The 19,400-nt window shown below is 35.4% G+C and overlaps 1 protein-coding gene across 1 annotated transcript in view; it reads right to left on the bottom strand.

Annotated features, from left to right (window-relative positions):
• The window catches only part of LOC118186863 (disintegrin and metalloproteinase domain-containing protein 10-like), a 218,651-nt gene that overhangs the window by 91,777 nt on the left and 107,474 nt on the right, over positions 1-19,400 (bottom strand). The window lies entirely within an intron of this gene.

Below are 19,400 nucleotides of genomic sequence, written 5' to 3'. Positions count from 1 at the left end.
TGAACAAGTGCAAAATATTGTTCACGAACTTGTATGCAATCTGTCTAGTTAAACAGATTAATTTCTGACTGCGTGTAGGCAGTATGCCAACTTATTGCCCAGTCTTAATCTTCCAATCAAATAACTGCGGACATAGAATAAGACTTAAGGTAAACCCTTTTTTGTCAGTCTAACAACTCGCTCGTTTGATAACAGAAGACCTACTTGCGAGATTTATATTTAAAAAAAAACTTAATATGATATTCACAAGACTAAAATCTGCCTATAAGTTTTGGCTCAGGCCTTCAACAGGGCCACACAAAGATAATAATTTACGTGTGTGGTTCCATCACAAGTTTGCAGTCTGAGCTACTACGAGGTACCAGACGACATGCTATGGCATAACAGAAGCAATAGCTTATTTAGTAATGCCTCACCTTTGCATTACAAAAGCCATAACTTTACGGCCAGTAAAAGGAACATTCTGTCTATCATCAAAGCCTCCCGATTTCAAGGGGAAAACTAACCAATGACTCTTCAGCTCCTCTGATATCGTCTTCTACTATAACGAATCATAGGATGTAGAATACAGCCAAAAAATCAAAAGGTAATGATTGATTCAGTCTACAAAATGTAAACTCCCATCTAGAGACTCTTGCCACTAACAATATCCTGACATAATCAGAACATTAACTGCACTTGCCTTCCAAGAAACCGCTTCTATGCATTTAATACTGATTACAAATTGTTGTTATTTTCATTAATAGAGCTTCTCGTAAATTTATAATAAATTTGTTTTTGGTTCAATTTACAGTTTAATACGCAATCATGTAAACTACCAGTCACTACCATGGAAGCGGCCCATTAGCGCAACAGCGCCCCAGTGCTAACCCGGACGTATTTGGCTGCTGTGCTGAGACCCCACCCACAGCGACAAAAAACTGTGTTACAGCAGCGCCGACTCATCCCACATCAACACGCTCCATCTTACAATCCATGGAGGTAGGAAGCATAAATGTTCCATTTGTGCATTTATGTTCTAGTTCTGATTTAATAAAAAGGTTTGTTTTAAAAACCTTTTTATGATTTTGTAGTATCAAATCTGTCCAGACATAGTAATAATGCGCTCAAGGTCTTTTAGTTTGATACTAATTAGTTAGATACTACTACCAATGCAAGTCAAAATTTACACAACTGAACAAGAAAATCTTAAAAACACATTTGCAGATTTTTTTGTGCATCTGCAGCCGCGAGCATTCATACATCAGTTTTAAATCAAAACTTATAAATGCAAAGCTTTTTAAAAATGCAACTTTTAAAGACATTCTACAAGACGAGCTCATTGATTGCTATAATAAGTTTTATAAACAATTTCTGTCAGTGGTCAGTCACGTTATAAGGTATTTCTTCCGCCTTCTTCGCCTGCCTTTGTGGTGTAGTGGTCTGCACGCTGGGCGCGTATTTCAGAAGTCCACGGTTCGATTCCCGGCGAAGGCGCTTGCTCATTTTTCAGCTTTCTTGCTTCCAAATTGCCTAATGTCTCTAAGACGAAACTTCCTTTGATATGATGTGAATTCTTAAAGAAGTAACATTTTATAACAACATTTCGCTGAAGCCTTCATAGTCCTGTTAGTAGGGTTGGTACTGAGAGATATCTTAGTATCATCTGTAGCATTGTAATAGTTACAGAAGGCGAAGACTGATGGAAGAGAATATAGAAACTTCAGCGATGTCAATTTCAGTTATTTTTTTCATATTATAATAGTAGTTTATTTGAATATAGTAGGTTCAAAAAGCGATAATTTGTAGTTCTTATTTTATTTTATTTATTTATTTTTGAACAAAACGCGAAATTTTCATTTTTAAGGTTGTAGTAGTTTCGCAAAATATTTGTCTTTTGTAATGCGAAAATTACGTAACCATAATTTCTAATGAGTGCCGACTATAAAGGTTGTTTGAAAGTTTTTATTTTTTTACAGGTCTATTTTTTATACTGGTGACATGTGTCTCCAGTAGGAAAGTTTCTTAAAATAAAATGGCGAATTTTATAAAAACAGTTTTAATACCGTGGATGGAAGGATTCTGTAAATTTAAAACTCAACTTTTTATATAAAACTTGCAGAGGAAAAACTCCCATTAAGAGAACATTTCTTAGCTTTAATAAGTTAAACACAGTAAGTTCCACGCCTTTACTTTCAAAATCGGCAGTTATCCCTCATTGATATTTTCATGGGACCAGTTTAAAGGGTGCTATTTTATCTAATGTCGAACAACTAACCGTCGAAACGAGCCATCTTTGTTCTGGAATTCCTTTTTGAATTTTATTTAAAACCTTCAATTTCGAGCGATAATAAGCATTGAAAAGTTATCTATATCTAATGATAACGAAGTTAGTAAATCGATCCTAAATATCTACCGATTTTTATTATTTTAGTGGCTCAAATTTTTTATCTGAAGAAGACATATAAAAAGCTATTTTTACATTATACAGTCTTCACGCAGAATTGGAAGTGTTTTCAAAAACGTTTTCATCTGAAAATACACTTAATTAAGGAACTAAAGCCTACACCCACTTTTATTCGAACGCTCCGTATAACAACTAAAATACGTTATAATGCCCTCATACAAACTTGATATAAGAGCGTATTTTTAATAAAAGTGTAGTTTACATCTATTATTAGTGCCTCAAATTAAATTAGAATTGCCGCAACAGTAATATAAAGAAGACCGAAAGCGAAAGACAGAGTAAAATATTTCGGACAATTACTCTATGATTGATTAATAATAAATCGATAAGGTGAAAAACACACCATCTAAATTGCCAGAAAGTCCCATCACCATTGCTGCTTATCTGTGATCGATTGGAACCACCGCCAATAAGCATCGGTGTCTGATTTAATGGTCTATCAAAAAATAGACCATCAAATAAGACACGATGATTTTCGTGTCTGATTCAATGATGAAATCATCTTTCGAGAAGATATCGAGTGAAAAAAAGAAACGAAAATAAACACAAAGGTAAAAGGGCTGCTGAATGAGAAACCAAAAATAACAAAGGGGAAAGGTAACAGCGAGAAATGAAAACGTGGATATAATATCTAGGAAGCGAAGGAAAAATATGCTTCTTCCTTAGCTTTGGGTTTTTTTTTTTTTTTTTTTTTTTTAATGTTACATTGTTATGTAGTGTTTCTTTTTTGAGAGAACATACCCATGGAATTCTGTGAATTAATAATATGTCAAATAAAATGCTTCTATCGACGTTTTCAAAATGAATTCCACAAAATAGCGGTAAGAAGGTAGGAAATATAACAGTACCTATCATACTTAATTAATTTAAAATTATTTTTGAGAGACAAACTGGAATCTGCAAACAACGGTAGACCTATCATAATTACTTAGTTTAAAACTATTTTCGAGAGCTAAACTGGAATCTGAAAATTAGCTTTCAGAGTTTAATGATTCTTTATACATTTTAATTTTTTGCGAACTGCTTTATATTAAAAAAATATTTCATGACAAATTCTTCCTTGAAATGTTGGATTGCAATCTAAAGTTTCTAGATTATAATTACTTACTGAAGCTGATGGAATATTAATTGAAGAGCTGGACTGCTCGGAAAAAAAAAACTCACTGGAAAGGTTCCTTGCAATAATAAAGCATTACAAGAGATGGATAGAATGAAAAATTATAGACTACCATCAGCTTCATAAATTATAAAAGAAAAAATGTTAATAATGCTAATAAAAAGTGTTGACCTAACTAGAATTGACTTTAAATTTTATTTATATTACTTGCTTATGTTGTTTATGTTAGCAATGCAAATTTAAGACTGCATTTTAACTGAATAAATAATTGTTAATTTTTAAAACTGTCGTACTTATTCATCTGGAAAACTTGTAGTTCATTTGAGTGATTTAAAAAGCTTCCGTAACTTTTGTTTGCTGGTACTTACAGTCTTCCACGAACGGTACAGTCATGCATATAGCTTAATATACATTTTCGCTAATAATAAAACTTCTTAGTAAGAAAGTAAGTAATAAATAACAATTTCCTTTTAAGTACTTTTAGGTAAATATATTTTTGATTTGCTGGTTACATTTTTCTGTGATGCTGGCATATTATTAACATAAACTTTTCTTCTGTTCAACTTAATATACCTACCTTCTTCCATTCGATTTAATACAATTTCTTCAGCGCCACTTAATGAAACCCTTCATTAACTTTAGAATTGCTCCGATTTTCAACCACCCCAGTTATTCTAAAGCTGACTAGCATACAATTAAACAACTTTGCATGCTGCATTTTTGTAAACTCAAATATAGACCACATGGTACTCGTTAGAGCGGTTATGATGCCTTCCTCATAAATTTCATATCACAGAAACAAGTCCAGCTTTAATAAAGCTTCTACACACTCATCCTATAAATCTCTTCTCTCCTTCTCCAACAGCACCTGGTACATTCGAAGTGTTTCGAAACTATTTAATCAGATTCTGGAGCACCATATGTGTTTTCCCACAGCTCAGTGGAAGGCGGATGTTCTGTGGTTAATCTTCCGAAATGAAGCTAACTGACTGCATACAGAATAATTAAAGCTTAAAGCCATCGTCACTTTCTAAGTTCTCAGCACATTTCAAAACAGCAAACATCTCTAAATTTCCTATGTAGTAAATTTAAAGTCGTTTGTAAATTATGGGATTAATTACAATTACATTTATATCTGTGTGAAGAAACGCACAATTTTTTTGTTGGCATAATAAAATTCATATTTTCGTATTTCAATAAGTTATAAATTTGAGTATTTCAAATGCGCTTGAATCATGTACAGCATGCGAATCTTCGAAAAAATCTCCCAAGAAAGATTTTCTAAGCTTCTCCGTATTTATATTTAAATTGCACGAGAAATTGCCGGTAATGAAGGCTTTACTACTATGTACTATTTTGCAGCAATATTCAGCCTATCACTTCGTAATTTAAATGTCCCGAGTTCCACTTCAGAAAATAACATGGGTACTTTTTCAACGATTCTTCTCTCCCAAACTGGTCTTGGGTCTGATCCTAGTATAATATACACACGAGATTTGGAGAATTTTGGAGACTGGTATCGGATGGGTTCAAACACGCCATTTTGATTTTGGGTGCAGCAATGTCGAGTACTAGGATTTCACCCTCCTCTTGTTTCCGCAAAGTAAAACATAATATTACTGTAAATTTATGTAAATATTTGAGTTTATTTGTTCGCAATTTATGTATATATGGCTATTTATTATTTTTTACCCATTTATTTATTTATTTAATGCATTTTGTGTAAATAAATATTTTTATTTAATTGCATTTGTGACCATTTATTTTCATCGTAAGAGTTTATTTAGTTAGCATGTTGTAGATCGTGTAATTCTGAATCGACAGACTTTTGAATTTTAAAGATAGTTTAATTAGAGTAGAAGTTATAAGCAGAGACACTGCTTAAAAACTTTAGCGGCATCTGGCGATTTATCGCCAATTTGCTGATATTCTGGAAATTCCTAGAAAAAGCATTTTTGAAGCCCTAGAAGCGAATTTTAGAAATGCTCCGGCAATTTTATGCGTGGTTACTGAGCTTCTGTTTGTTGATTATTGATTTAGACTTTGCTCAATGAATGATTTTGGCGATTCACCATATTCTTCGTGTGTTAAGAAAAATTTTTGCTTTACTTTCCTTTCTTGACTTTGAGATATCCATAAATATTTATCATTATGTAAGTCTGTTATTTATTTCAAGAAATAGTCAATTTCTTTCTCTCCCTTTTTAAAATTTTTACAGAGATCTTTACCAACTTAAAATGTGTAACGAACACGATCAGTTTTACCCAAAAATTGTGCACCACGTGACACCTTTAGCTTCGAAAATTTCATATTCTTAACTAGAATCCAAAAACGACAGAAAATCAGGACATCACGACGATTACTTAAAAATTCTACTTGTTTTGTTACTGATTCAATTTGTTTCAATAATTCTATTTTATTAGGAATTGTTCCTTCAGGGTTATTCTCATCATGATTTGGAAATTACATGAGATATGTAATTTATTCCTCGTTGTATTTTCAGTTCTTTTAATATTATCCTCCAAAAAGCCGAGATTAAATCATTTTTATTTCCTTTGAAGGAAAGTTTTATGAATCGCATTTCCGTTTTCAACTGTTCGACAGTTAAATGACAAAGCGAACGTTCCTCTAAAGAAATCAAAACAATATTAATGTCTGCTGACATTTTATTCGCTTGTTTGTTTCTTAACTGTTTGAAGCGAGACAAGCAAGCATTATTTATAAACGAAAAGCTACTTTAAAATTTTTTTTGAGAACAAAATTAATGTTTCCTTAAAATAATGTTATATGGGCAAGGCGTAGGCGAAAGATAAAAACTTTTCACGTATATATTAGTAGTCAAACTCATCAGAAACATGTCTAGTCAAGTTTATCGGAAGCGGTTTGGCAAAGAAATAGCGCCTTAGCATATCTAGCCACTTAAAACCGTTGACAAAATTCCAATTATTCTTTGTTATTTTAGATAGATATCGGCTGCAGCATATAAGAGGAAGTAACGTCTTGAAGTAATATTGGAATGAAGAGAAGTTGACTAGCATTAACTTATTAAAAACGGGAACGCAAAGTTAAGAATCAACAATATTTTTTCGTAGCCGACAACAGCAGAACAAAAACTAATGCTGCCAGATATATTCAGGCAAATATTTCTTTCTGGATCCTCGCAATACAAAACACAAACGTGGACCTTATATATACATATTGCATTTGATTTAGAAATTCCAATTTTATATAGGAAACTTCTGAAAATATAAAAATGAATTAATGTAAAATAGGTTGCAGAATGATTTCACTTCGACTGCCCACCCACCCATGCCAAAAAAAAAAAAGGATATTTCGTATCTTCCGTTCTACTCGGCCGATTGACAAAATTCAATTTGTGTTTCTCGTGATCCGAAAGTGCGCCTTAGGATATATATTAGATTTATATAAAGAATTGTTCTAACAAACGTATTTTGACACAATACCGGACTTTTTCTGAAATGACTTTACCTTCGCGTACTTTTTTTACTTTTACTAATTCATTTAATGAACTTCTCAATTTACAACAACCTATTTCACTTTCAATTTTATTCCGCGCAAAGGGAAAAACCTTTTCATCTCTTGCATATATTTTTATTTTATAAAAACAAATTGCGAAACAAATTGTAAAAGTAAATGATTCGAAGTAAATTTGAAAAAGTGCCATTTCATATGCTGAAATATCTTTCCTTTCAGAAGTCTGGAAGAAACTCAGAATAAGATTAACTTCAAGTGTAAAAAATTGCTATTAAAGGTAGCTTCAAATAGTAAACCGCAAGATCTTAATGTGATGTAAAATCTATCGCTCAGTGTCTGTCTGCCTTCATGTATGTATGTATGTATGCTCTTCGCATTGTGGAAAAACAATGGCATCTAGAACTGCCCAATTTTGCATACAGGTAGTCCTTCACCCTAGCATGTGCAACTCGTAGCCAGAATTTGACATTTGGTTTTGCTTTATTTCATATTTTATAGGATTTTTTTTTTTAATTTATCGACACATTAGCGACTTAAATGTGTTGCGATTCAGCAAGGCGTGATGTATTTAACTTTTAAATTTAATTTGTCTGTTACCGATTAACAAATTAAGCAAACTGAAAAAAATAAACGCAGATATTAATATATATATATTTTTTACTTTTCAGTCTGTTCTGTAAATAAAAATGCATTCAACTGTCTTGTTTAGCTAAAGTCATGATAATAGTGCGTATGGAAATTTTTCAGTATTCTTTCAAACCGTTCAGTCTACTTATGATACTTTAAACTCCCTTCCTGATTTTTTTTTCTGTGCCTCTTTAAGAAAGGCTTCGGCATACAGAAATAATATATATGGTTATTGCTACAGGAAGAAAATTTCCCTATCATCGAATTCCTCAATGAAAATAAGAAAAATAAAAAAATCGACATATGAGCTAATATCAGTATTGTTAATATGCAATGAAGAATGCAATAGTATACCTAAAATAATATAAATATAGGTGAAGGAAAGAAACGAGCTTCATATTTCGTATTCTGTAAACAATTTGATGTTTTTATATATTGAAAAACAGAATACTTTAAAGCATTTTTCTTCAGTCCAGACCTTTTGGGGAAGCAATTAATTGATACAGTTAAGAAATTATGCAATGACCTGGCATATTCACTACAGCTCGCTGTGTAATTTCTATAGCATTTAAAGTCTAGAATCGTTGAACGGTGATGATTGTTTACATTAGCGTAATAAAAATAGGAATATTTTTGGTTTCTTATTAAAATCACTAAATAGTTTTATGCAATTATACTACCTAGCTCTGGAATATTATGGAGTCTCAAGGCGGGAGCGTCACATTTTTTTTGAGCTCTCACGTTTCTACTAAATAACGGCGGAAACATCGATACTTGAACATCGAATCATGTATCAGTAGTTGCAGTACTTTATCAAGAATACGGAGGTGTAAATTTTAAGACGATAATATACATCGTTTATAAATAATTAACAATTGATTGAATTTATCACGTCTTACGAGTAACTGACAGCTATAGGAAGCATGCCTGCAGTTTTGCATCTATTTCAAGTGCTTCTTCAGTGAAATTCTTTATGAAAGTCATATTCAAATGTGCAGTGATCAACGAAGATCTTGCTGATAAAGGTTTTGTTCCTGTACGGCTTTCAGGATTTTAATTATTCATTTTAATTTAAACTTTACTTAGGCAAGTCTCTGCAGAAAGTATACGACCCCTGTAAAGAACGTTTTCACCCCTCGCCTCTTTTGTGCTTGCAGAAGTTGGGGGTCTGTTGAGAATCGTTAAAAATCCCCTCATATTCTCGACCTTGAGAGGATTCAAGTTTCAGCGGAAAGGATAACGGCATTTCCTAGATGTGAGATAACTACCCAACTTGTATTGGTACTGTCTGGATAATACACATTCAAGGGAGGACTGCAAAAGGTAGACTTTTCTGAATTTAATTACCCTGAAGTATTCAAGTAGTTCAGTTCACAACGTGAATTATTTTATTCTAAATGCAGACTCTAATAACAAACAACAATCTAACGCAATTATCTAATCCTCAGCGTTGTTATAAATCTTTCTGTAATAGTAGGTACTGTTAAAATTCTGCTGACTTATTAATCTAATATTGGTTTTATCAAGAGTGCATTAATTTATCTTAATGATTCTTAATTAATGTGCAATAATTTATCTTATATAATTTTACTTTGCTTATTATAACAACTAATAATATTTTTATTATTTTCATTATTGTTAATATATACTATATATTAATGAATGCATAATATCAATTGGTTTTGAATTTATCGTGATTAACTGTCTACTAATTTGTTTAATCTTTTTTTTTTTTTTTTTTTTTTTTTTTTTTTTTTACTACAATTTTATTGTTTACCTGTAGTAGTAATTTGCTTATTGTATGTTGCTTATTATATGTATTGTTTGTTGCTTGTTGCTATTTGTTATTCCAATTTTGTAATGTTATAGTGCGCTGCGGACGGTTTTTTTTTCCTCTTCGTTATTAGTATTCATCTTCCTGCCATTAGCGCTAGTTCTCACCTCACTTCAAGCATATGAAGTTTTCTCACCTAAAAAATACAGTAATTTCAGTGCTATATACTGTTCTTACATTTGCTTTGTGTTCCTCCAACTTTCTTCATCGAACGAGTGAGCACTCTGTGCAAGGATTAGAACTTTAACAGGTTGAGAGATCCTCTGAGTTTTTTGTTTTTAAGCTAATATTACTCTTTATCGAACGAGTGAACACTCTGTGCTAGGATTAGAAATTTAACAGGTTGATAGACTTACTTAGTATTTTATTCTTAAGTTAATATTACTATTTCATGTTAAATGGGGTCAAGAGAAACCTCCCCAACTAGATCAATTAGGACTACCAGCTCGAGGTGTGTGAGCCCAGAGAGATTAGACCATCCATCTTCCAGATTAGATAGGATTAACACTTTAACTCTGCACATCAAGTCACTTTTAGCAGAGTACAGAGGCCGTTCTAAACTAAAAATCGCAGACCACGAAGCGGTGTCCAATTATATCACAGAAATACTGGCTATAGCTTCTAATCAGGAAATCTTAATTGCACGACAGGAGGGACAAATACTTCAACTAGAACGACAACTTAATGCCAGTCTCTTCTCTCAAGCAAGAGAGCAGCACAGTTTTAAGGTCCCGGAGCTACAGGAAAACCATCCTACAGGACAACAAGACCGCCGGAGTTACGCAACTGTGGCCGGTAAGATTCAGAAAAAGAAGCCCCCTTCCATACAAGCAACAGCCATTCCCAAGCAAAAGCCTTCTGAGCACGTTTTACTTATCAAGGGGAAAGATTCAGAGCGCACGCCAGATAGTGTGAAAGCGCAAGTTCTAAACAACATCAAACCTCATAAGCTTGGCATCAACATACAGCAAGTGAGGGCCACGAGATCTAAAGAACTCTTGATTAGGTGCAAAGAAGCCACACACCTGCACAAACTTAAAAAAGTAATTGAAGAGTCTAGCGTGCTGACAGAGCACTTAGAACTAAGGATTCCCCGTCCGTTTAGGAGCTCTCTTATAGTATTTGGGGTACCCTGTGACATAACGGCAGACGAAATAAAAGCAGCATTTGAAGATCTTTTGCCAGAAACGCGGTCGCCAGTTATCTTTCCAAAAGGCCCGAGACCTAGGGACGAAACTACCTGTAATTGGATACTGGAAGTGACAGCAGATTTCAAAGACAGGCTTCTCGACCACAAGCGGGTTTATATTGGATTTACTTCCTGTCCGTTTAGAGAATACGTAAAAATAACCCGCTGCTATAACTGCCAAACCTTTGGCCACCTAAGTAAAAACTGCAGATTCCCACCAGCCTGTACTAAGTGCGGAAAAGGTCATTTAACACAAGAGTGTACGGCAGAAGAGGAAAATTGTGCGAATTGTGTTCACTCCAATACGCATAATAGCACAGACTTTGACGCAAGTCATCCGGCAAGTTCTTCAAAATGTCCCGTGTACCGACAGGAACTGCAACGAGGCAGCAAAACACAGCAACAACGGATGTAGGCAGTAACCAATTCCGCCAACAAGTCACAGGACTCAGGTTTCTCCAAGCAAACCTGCAGAGAGCTAGATCTGCAACACTTAACTTCATGGATATTATGACAAAGGAAAATGCCGATATCGCCCTCATACAAGAGCCGTACTTAGCACATAGTCATCTGCCAGGAATTCCACCCACAAGCAAGACGTTCCAGTCAACCTCTCAACAGGCTGTCATAATTTATAATGGTCCGCTATCTCCCCTCCTTACATCTCAGACGCAACACTCAGTTACCATTAAACTAGAGACAACTACGAGACACCTTCAAATTACTAATGTGTACTTTCCACCAAGTGAGGAATTAGATCCACTATTAATAGAAATCAGCACTGTCGTCAGAAAAGGGAACAACCAAATCTTATTAGCAGGTGATTTCAATGCTTCAAGTCCCTTATGGGGGGCACGAGTGGAAAACGTAAGAGGCAAAATGGTTTTAGAATATGCAATGACAAACAGATTAAGCATCATAAACACGTCAGACTCACCGCCCACCTTTCGCACTATAAGGGCGGAAGGTTGGCCGGATTTAACCATGGTATCTTCCCAATTAGCAAATCAAATGTCGGAATGGCATGTTATGGACACTCCCTCTCTGAGCGACCACAGAATAATCAGCTATCTAATGGGCGCTCAGTTAACTTATACTCTGAAACAGAGGTTCAAGACAGCTTATGGAGGACATCAGAAGTTCCTTAATTTGCTTCGTCCTTATGTAGGCCAATTGATTTTCAACTTCCAAGCAAGCAACACCATAGACGGACTGGATGTTGCCTACAGGCATTTAATTGGAACCTTAACAAGTGCAGCAAAACAAACGTATAAGAAAAAAACACCCAGCCAGAAGAAAGAACTTTCCTGGTGGAATGACAAACTAACGGCAAACAGAAGCAGAGTTCGGGCGCTCAGAAGACTGGCACAGTCAGAAACAGATTCCATACAAAGGGACCAAAAAATGCAGACGTACAAGAAGGCACTTGCGCAATACAAACTACAGATAATAAAGGCCAAATCCGACTCCTGGCAGGAACACTGTAGTAGAATACCGGAAATTTTTGGGAAAATACAAAAAATCGCCGCAGGTAAGGTCTTTAGACCGACTCAATTGACTGCGAATGTGGCCCCTGACGCACCAAATACAAGAAATATTCTTTCGGTAATACTGAAAACGGTTTTTCCTTCAGATGATCCCGCCAATGACTCAGAAACGCATACATTAATAAGGACGCAATTTCAGGAAAAATTCTGGTCTTCCATAAATGGAGACTATCTCCCACCAACAATAGAGGAGGTAGACCTAATCATAAATGGTTTGGCAAGGAAAAAGGCACCGGGGCCGTACGGCCTAGACAATATAATACTCAAGGCATTGCATAATTAGTTTCCAGAGCTGATCCACTCAGTCTGCAAAGCATGCTGGAAAGTAGGACACTTTTCGAAAGATATGAAGCTGGCAGAGATCGCTCTGTTTCACAAAAAGGGGAAAGATCCCTCGGATCCGACCTCCTACCGCCCGGTAAGTCTCCTTCCCACAATTAGCAAAGTTCTAGAAAAAATCATTCTAATGAGGCTAAATTATTTCCTGAATAAAAGTTCAGTAATTAATAAAAAACAGTATGGCTTCCGTGAAGGAATGTCTACGGAACAGGCAGTAGCAGATCTCCTGAAAGTGCTGAAAAAGAACAGAGAGGAAGACAATCACTCAATAGTAATATCTATTGACATAAAGGGAGCCTTCGATAATGTCTGGTGGCCTGATGTAACAAAAGAATTAGATTCAATCAACTGCCCAATTCAGATCTTAAAGTTGATAAGGAGCTACCTTGAAGACAGACAAGTCCAAGTAACTACAAACGATGGAATAATCCAGCATAAACTGGAGAAAGGCTGTCCACAGGGTTCCTGTCTAGGGCCAACCCTGTGGAACCTAGTAGCTAATTCAGCGTTCCAAATTTTTGAGATGGAGAGCGAAATACATCTGCAGGCTTTTGCGGATGATTTCCTTCTAGTAACTTCGGGAAGAAAGAATATCGAGAAAATTACACAAAATGCACTAAATAGGTTCTTAGAGTGGGCACAAACACATAAACTTACGATCTCAGCAGAAAAAACTACCATGCTATTTATAGGGCGTAAAAGAGTAATGAAAAGAAATCCTACCATTAGACTCAACGGTAGCTCAATAAAATGCTCTTCAAACATAAAATACCTAGGATTTATCCTCAACAATAATCTCTCTTGGATTCCCCACTTAAAAGAACTCAGGAAAAGATGTATCACACTCACAAACACAATGCTACGCACAACAGGACTGCAGTGGGGAGCACCACCATGGGTGCTTAAGAGGTGGTACCAAGCAATAACAGAAAGAATTGTTCTCTACGGCGTAGCGATCTGGGGAAATACACTCAACGTAAGCATGCGTAGATTACTTCTGTCCATGCAAAGACTGCAACTCTTGCTCATCTGCAAGGGCTACAGAACTACTTCAACGACAGCTCTGCAGGTTCTAGCAGGAATTCCTCCGCTAGACCTGCAAGCGGAAAGGGAGTCGTTAATTGCAAGAGTGTTAAGGCTAGGTGAGGATGGAGTTCTATGGGAACAACACCACTTTGCTGAAGACTTTGAAAAACACAAGCCAGTGACTCAAGGACATCCGGCTGAAACACATCTAAAAAAGTGTATTCTAGGCCACTATGTGACACCAAAAGATAACCACACAGCTATATACAGATGGCTCATTTTTTAGATATATATTTACAGATGGCTCAAAAACCGAGACGGGTACTGGCAGTGCCTTCTGCGTTCTAAAACGTAATACAGCTGTGTATAAATGGAAAAGAAGACTTGGCAGTAGGAACTCAGTATTCCAAGCTGAGCTGGCAGCACTTAAAGCAGCAATTAATTATGTGAAGAGGAACAGACTTCTCCACATTACTATTTACAGTGATTCTGCCTCTAGCCTTGACGCAATCAAAGGTTACAAAAGTAGAAGCCAGTATGTCCAAGAAATTAGAAAAATCCTCCTCAGTCTTCCACCATCAGAAAGGCCATGCCTCACGTGGGCATTAAAGGCAATGAGGAAGCAGACACCCTGGCAAAAGAAGCGGCAAAGGAGGTCTCAAGAACAGAACTGCCAGATAAATTACCTAGGTCTCATCTCAAAAAGATCACTCTAAAACAACTGATAGACAGGTGGCAAGCCAGATGGGACACAGCAGATACAGGAAGGAGAACGTATATGTTCTTCCCAAAAACAACGCTAGAGTTAAACTGCAATAGTGGTAGTCAGACACAGTTTTATACAGGTCATGGCCCATTCCTGACCTATCTGCATAGATTCAGCCTGAGTGACACAGAAAGATGTCAATGTGGAGAGGTGGGGGATCCAGACCACTACGTCTTCCACTGCACAAACACGGCACAGTACCATATAAGAAAGCCAAGTCAAGCTTACTGGCCACAATGGGCGGCAAATATGAGAACAAACAAAACAGCAAATACAAAGCTACAAGCGGTAATCAGCCATTGTCAGAGAAAGTATTCTCTAATACGACGATAAGTGTCCCCAAATAGAAATAATCAAGTGCTTAGCGCTCTGAATCATAAAATGTATAAATCACACTAAATCAATCTGGGCACACACCTCGAACCTCTCAACCCAAGACTAACTTAGATAATTAGGACTATGGCAACAACCTGCCTATATTCTTTATAATGTTTACTTTTGCAATTAATGTACAGGTCTAGGACTCGCAAGACCAGATCGTGCCAGTAAAATCTTCAACAGCAATGGGTTTTTCCTACACTTACTAATCGTGTATTTAAATTACAAGTTTGTGATAAATAGGTTCAAGAAGGGCAAGGTCAACTTATGTTATCACCTCAAGTTTATGAATGATATTATTATTGGTATGGCATTTTTGCCTTCTTAATTTTAATAAATATTCAACTTTTTATGCAAATCTTAGGGAAGAAATATCTGTATTTATGTGATCAATTGCATGCTTGAATCTCTTCCCTAGTGATCAGCATTACGTGCTTAATTATGTTTTGTATAAATTATGTGCATGTTCTAAGGTGATAAAACTAACTATGGAATTAATGTAGGTAAGTTTCTCTTTGTACGAGTAATTATGTATCAGCATTATGTATTCAAGTGTTTGGAATCAGATATCAGTTTTACTGAGTATTGTGCTGTACTTTTCTGTTTATGTTCACTTTAAAGTACTCAAGTCTGTATTTATTCCTTCTCAGCATGTACTATGAAGGTCAGTTCGTACTTGGCTAGGATTTAGACTACATAGCAGTACTTAATGATCAGTTTTATGTATTATGCTTATCAGTTTTATTTTTAATTTTCATGTATTATGTATGCATTTTTAAGTGTTATGTATGCAGGCATTAGGGATCAGCTTTCTGTATTTCTGTACTCAGTATCATGTTAGTTTTTCACTTTAATATTCAGTTTTGTACTTATGTATGTATTATCCTGTCTGCAAGTACTACGAAAGAAAATGTAGGTGAATGGTTCAATTTGTAAAACAACTACAGTTTAAGTATGCACAAAGAACTAAATTATGCAGGAATTTGTTATCTTAGTGATAACAGGTACACAATCTTTTAAATGTTCTTACATAAGAGTCAGGCACATGGAAAGTAAACTGCGTTAAATTATGTTTGGGCGCTAGGATTTTTTTAATCATCTTTTAATCTCTCTCTTTATTATTTATTTATTTTTTATTTATTTTTTTTTAAGTTTACTATGTGCAATAATTTAATAGGTTACAACTTTCCTCCATGCAGGACCAACGATTTCACAGAAGCCCCGTAAAGATATGACGGTTGTGTCACGATAAGCACCCGCATGTAGACATTTAGCAAGTCCAGAAAATCCACGGCAGTTAATTTTTCAGGCAAAGTCCTTCTATCTTTACTTTATCTAACACAAGTTTCTGTCTATTCTAACAGCGATTCTTAACAGTCTTTTGATTGCTTCTTTGCTTAATTTTAAGTAGTTCCTAACAGGATACTCTTTCCCCGTACAACAACATCCAAGCTTATATGTAGACTATATGAGGCTCTTAGCCGTCTATTCGGCTGCGTTCCCGGAGCAGGATGGAGCAGAGAGTAGATGGTTTCTGCCAGGAAGATAACACATTGTGAGGCTAAGGCCAGGTCAGTGGTCTTCCTTGGTGGCGCTCACTCACTCACTACCTAGCTCTCACTTAAATTACAATAACTGGATTCATTATAAGTATAACCCCAATGAAGTTACAATAACCGGAGTCCTAATGACTAACAGCTTGCGCGGCTAGTCATTTAATAAAATATGGTGTGTGCTTATTTCAACAATTAATTGTTTATATAAAAAATATTAATATTTATCTCTTTAAATTTTATTTAATTTTAGTGAAAGCTAAACAAAATATAAACAGATGAATAATAAATATTCATTGTTTCATTAATTTATTTACTTTTATTCACATTTCCTGGCAGCTTACCAGACAGCTTCGATATTTTTAATTTTAGAAATGAAGCTTTTCTCATAGCAATATCCGCGAAAAATCAAAATTCAAAATGCAGTTTGTCTCTAAGCGTCAATATATCTTGGCCATCATCCATAATCACACAAACAGATCGCTTTTCACTAACTTTGCTTTTGCTTTTCTAATGCCCCATTTTTATTCTCTCTTGAACCCTGAATTAAACAAAAGCAAAAAAACAGAATGAATTCCAATGTTCTCTATTCTGTTATATGAACCCGAACACTCTGCTCTTAAATAAAGGCTGTAAAAATTTTCAGTACATCTTCAAACACAGCAAAAAAAACTTTACATTTATGTCAGTATATAGCCGAGAAGTCCACTCAGATCACTGAGTGAGTGTTTAAGTGAGATGATAGAAGAAGGAACTTAATCTTATAATAATATAAAAGCAATACTTAAATTATATTTATTTATTTTTTAAAACCTCGAAGAGATACTATTTTTCTTAGTTTCGATAAAACTGCGTTCGATATAAAAAGATCTTACTGCCAGTCGACAACGAGTGCTGATTATCTTTAATGCTATAAAAGTGCGCTGCTGAATCATATTGTTACGAAATGTACAGGCGCCGTAAGATGGCTTCCCCGCAAAGCAGTTTTAGGGTTGCCATAAAAATGGCAATGGAGGGCAGAGTTGCCATATTTGGCGAGGAATCGCCCGTTTGGCGACAAAATTGGCGATATGCCATGAACGGATGAAGAACCTTCTGGAACGAATTCTTACCGGTTTAGCCCAGAATGTTCCCGAACACAAGCCGAAAGCTATATAAACCCTGCTGGTCCGCAGTCAGTGTGTGCTTCATCGAGAGGGTGAGTGCGTGTGCCTCGTCTAGTCAGTATCGAGTTGGTGTCTCGTCTAGCGAGTCAATTCCTGCAGAGTCGATTCCGAGTCGACAGCCGGGCAGCGAGTGCCGAGTGGGTCGTCGAGTACACCGAAAGAGTCTCGTAGTTTATCACGATTAGTGCAGCGTCGAGAGAGCGTGTTGAGCTCCGGGAACGACGGAACCGAAGAGTCGGGAGCCGTGCTCTGTGTGTCTTCGAGTGCATCGCGAGTTGTAGCGTGGAGAGTCTCGAGAGTACGTAGAGTTCCGAGAACGACTGAGCAGAGTCGGGAGCTGTACTCTGGTGCTTTGCAGAGAAGCTGTCTTCATCGTGATAGCCTGATAACCAGAAGGCTGTATCGCTAATCGTGTCAGCAAATTTATAGTAGTTCATCGACGACTGTAAAACGTGTTTTGGAGCTATCTGATTAATATTGGTGAATAAAGTGTGTTTTGATACTTCATCAAGTAGTGTCGTCGTTATTAACTCCAAATCCACACGAACCGCGTACGAACGTGAAGGAAGAAAACGTAACAATATTTATATGGCCTTCTTAGCTACACTTTGCAGCTACAAGCGTTATTCTGTGCCATGAACGTCATTGATAAAATATATAAAATATACTGTACGAATATTTTAACTCTATTTCTTCGTGCAGTATGATCTAATTTAAAAATCTAATATTTATGATGTTGTTTTGTAACGATATGCATATTATAAGCCTTTTATAAGTAAAGGACGATCACAGTTAAAGTTGACCTATTCAGAGCACTCTGTAAATATAATTGATAAGCAGACGGAGAACTAAATTTATATGTATATAGCGGGGGGGGAGGGAAAGGAAAAAAATGGGATAGTTCTATAGCTCTCGTTCTACTGGGCCGATTGACAAAATTCAACTTGCGTTTTTCATATCTCGAAAGCGAGACTTGGAATATGTATTAGATTTATATATAACATTGTTCTAATATAGGTATTTTGACACATCCGACTTCTTTTGAAATGACATGCCAATTTTTTTCCATACTTCGATTCTACGATTCAAATTACGCCAAGCTGCCAAGTTTTGTAAAAATCACTCGAGTAGTTAAAATAAAAAAAAAAAAAAAAATAGCTCTAAAAATTTTAGCTCTTCCATGTTAATTGAGTTTGGTATATATTTATTAATATCTCCTTTTTATTAAACTTATTTGATTCTTCCTTTCACAGTTCGAAATTTAGGTTCATTCCAAATAAAATTCGTCCATTTTTAAGATTTATTTTTTAAATTTGTATTTTTAAATAATTTTTATAAATTTTTCGAAAAAAAATTTGAATTATAGTCTGTAAAATTTTTACTATCTTCCTAAATTAGATGTATTTCTAAGCATACCTGCAAAAAATGACAATTTTTTATTCAAAATTTCGGAAGATATACGTGAATTTATATATTAGCGCGTTTTGAAATTCGGCATATTTGTTAAAAGCGATAGTAACATCAAATGTGGTTTGAGCACTTTGTTAAAATTATTTGGAAGTAGGAACGATGTGACTTTTTTCCGCTCATGCAAAAAATGTAAAAAGGTAGGAACAATGTGACTTTTTTCCGCTCCTACACAGTGGAAGGAAAAGGAAAACAGATTGCTATATATTAAGTTCGCCAAGTGAATTATTTTTGGCACAAACTGAAAAAAATTTCGCCAAGATAAATTTTTGAACTTCTCCGCAAATTTCGCACCAAACTTTACAGAATTTAATATTTACGCATAATTTGAGTAGTAGAATCGAAATATGAAAAGAAATTTGGTATGTTATTCCAGAAAAAGTCCGATTTTGTGTCAAAATAATTAAGTTAGAAAATGCTAGATATAAATGTAATACATATCCCAAGTCG

The sequence above is a fragment of the Stegodyphus dumicola genome, chromosome 4, assembly GCF_044657685.1.
Source record: "Stegodyphus dumicola isolate Sdum_Otavi_A_Nest chromosome 4, ASM4465768v1".
Classification (NCBI taxonomy): Eukaryota; Metazoa; Arthropoda; class Arachnida; order Araneae; family Eresidae; genus Stegodyphus; species Stegodyphus dumicola.
The sequence above is the reverse complement of the archived record's forward strand: the minus strand, read 5'-3'. Positions and strand labels throughout refer to the sequence as shown.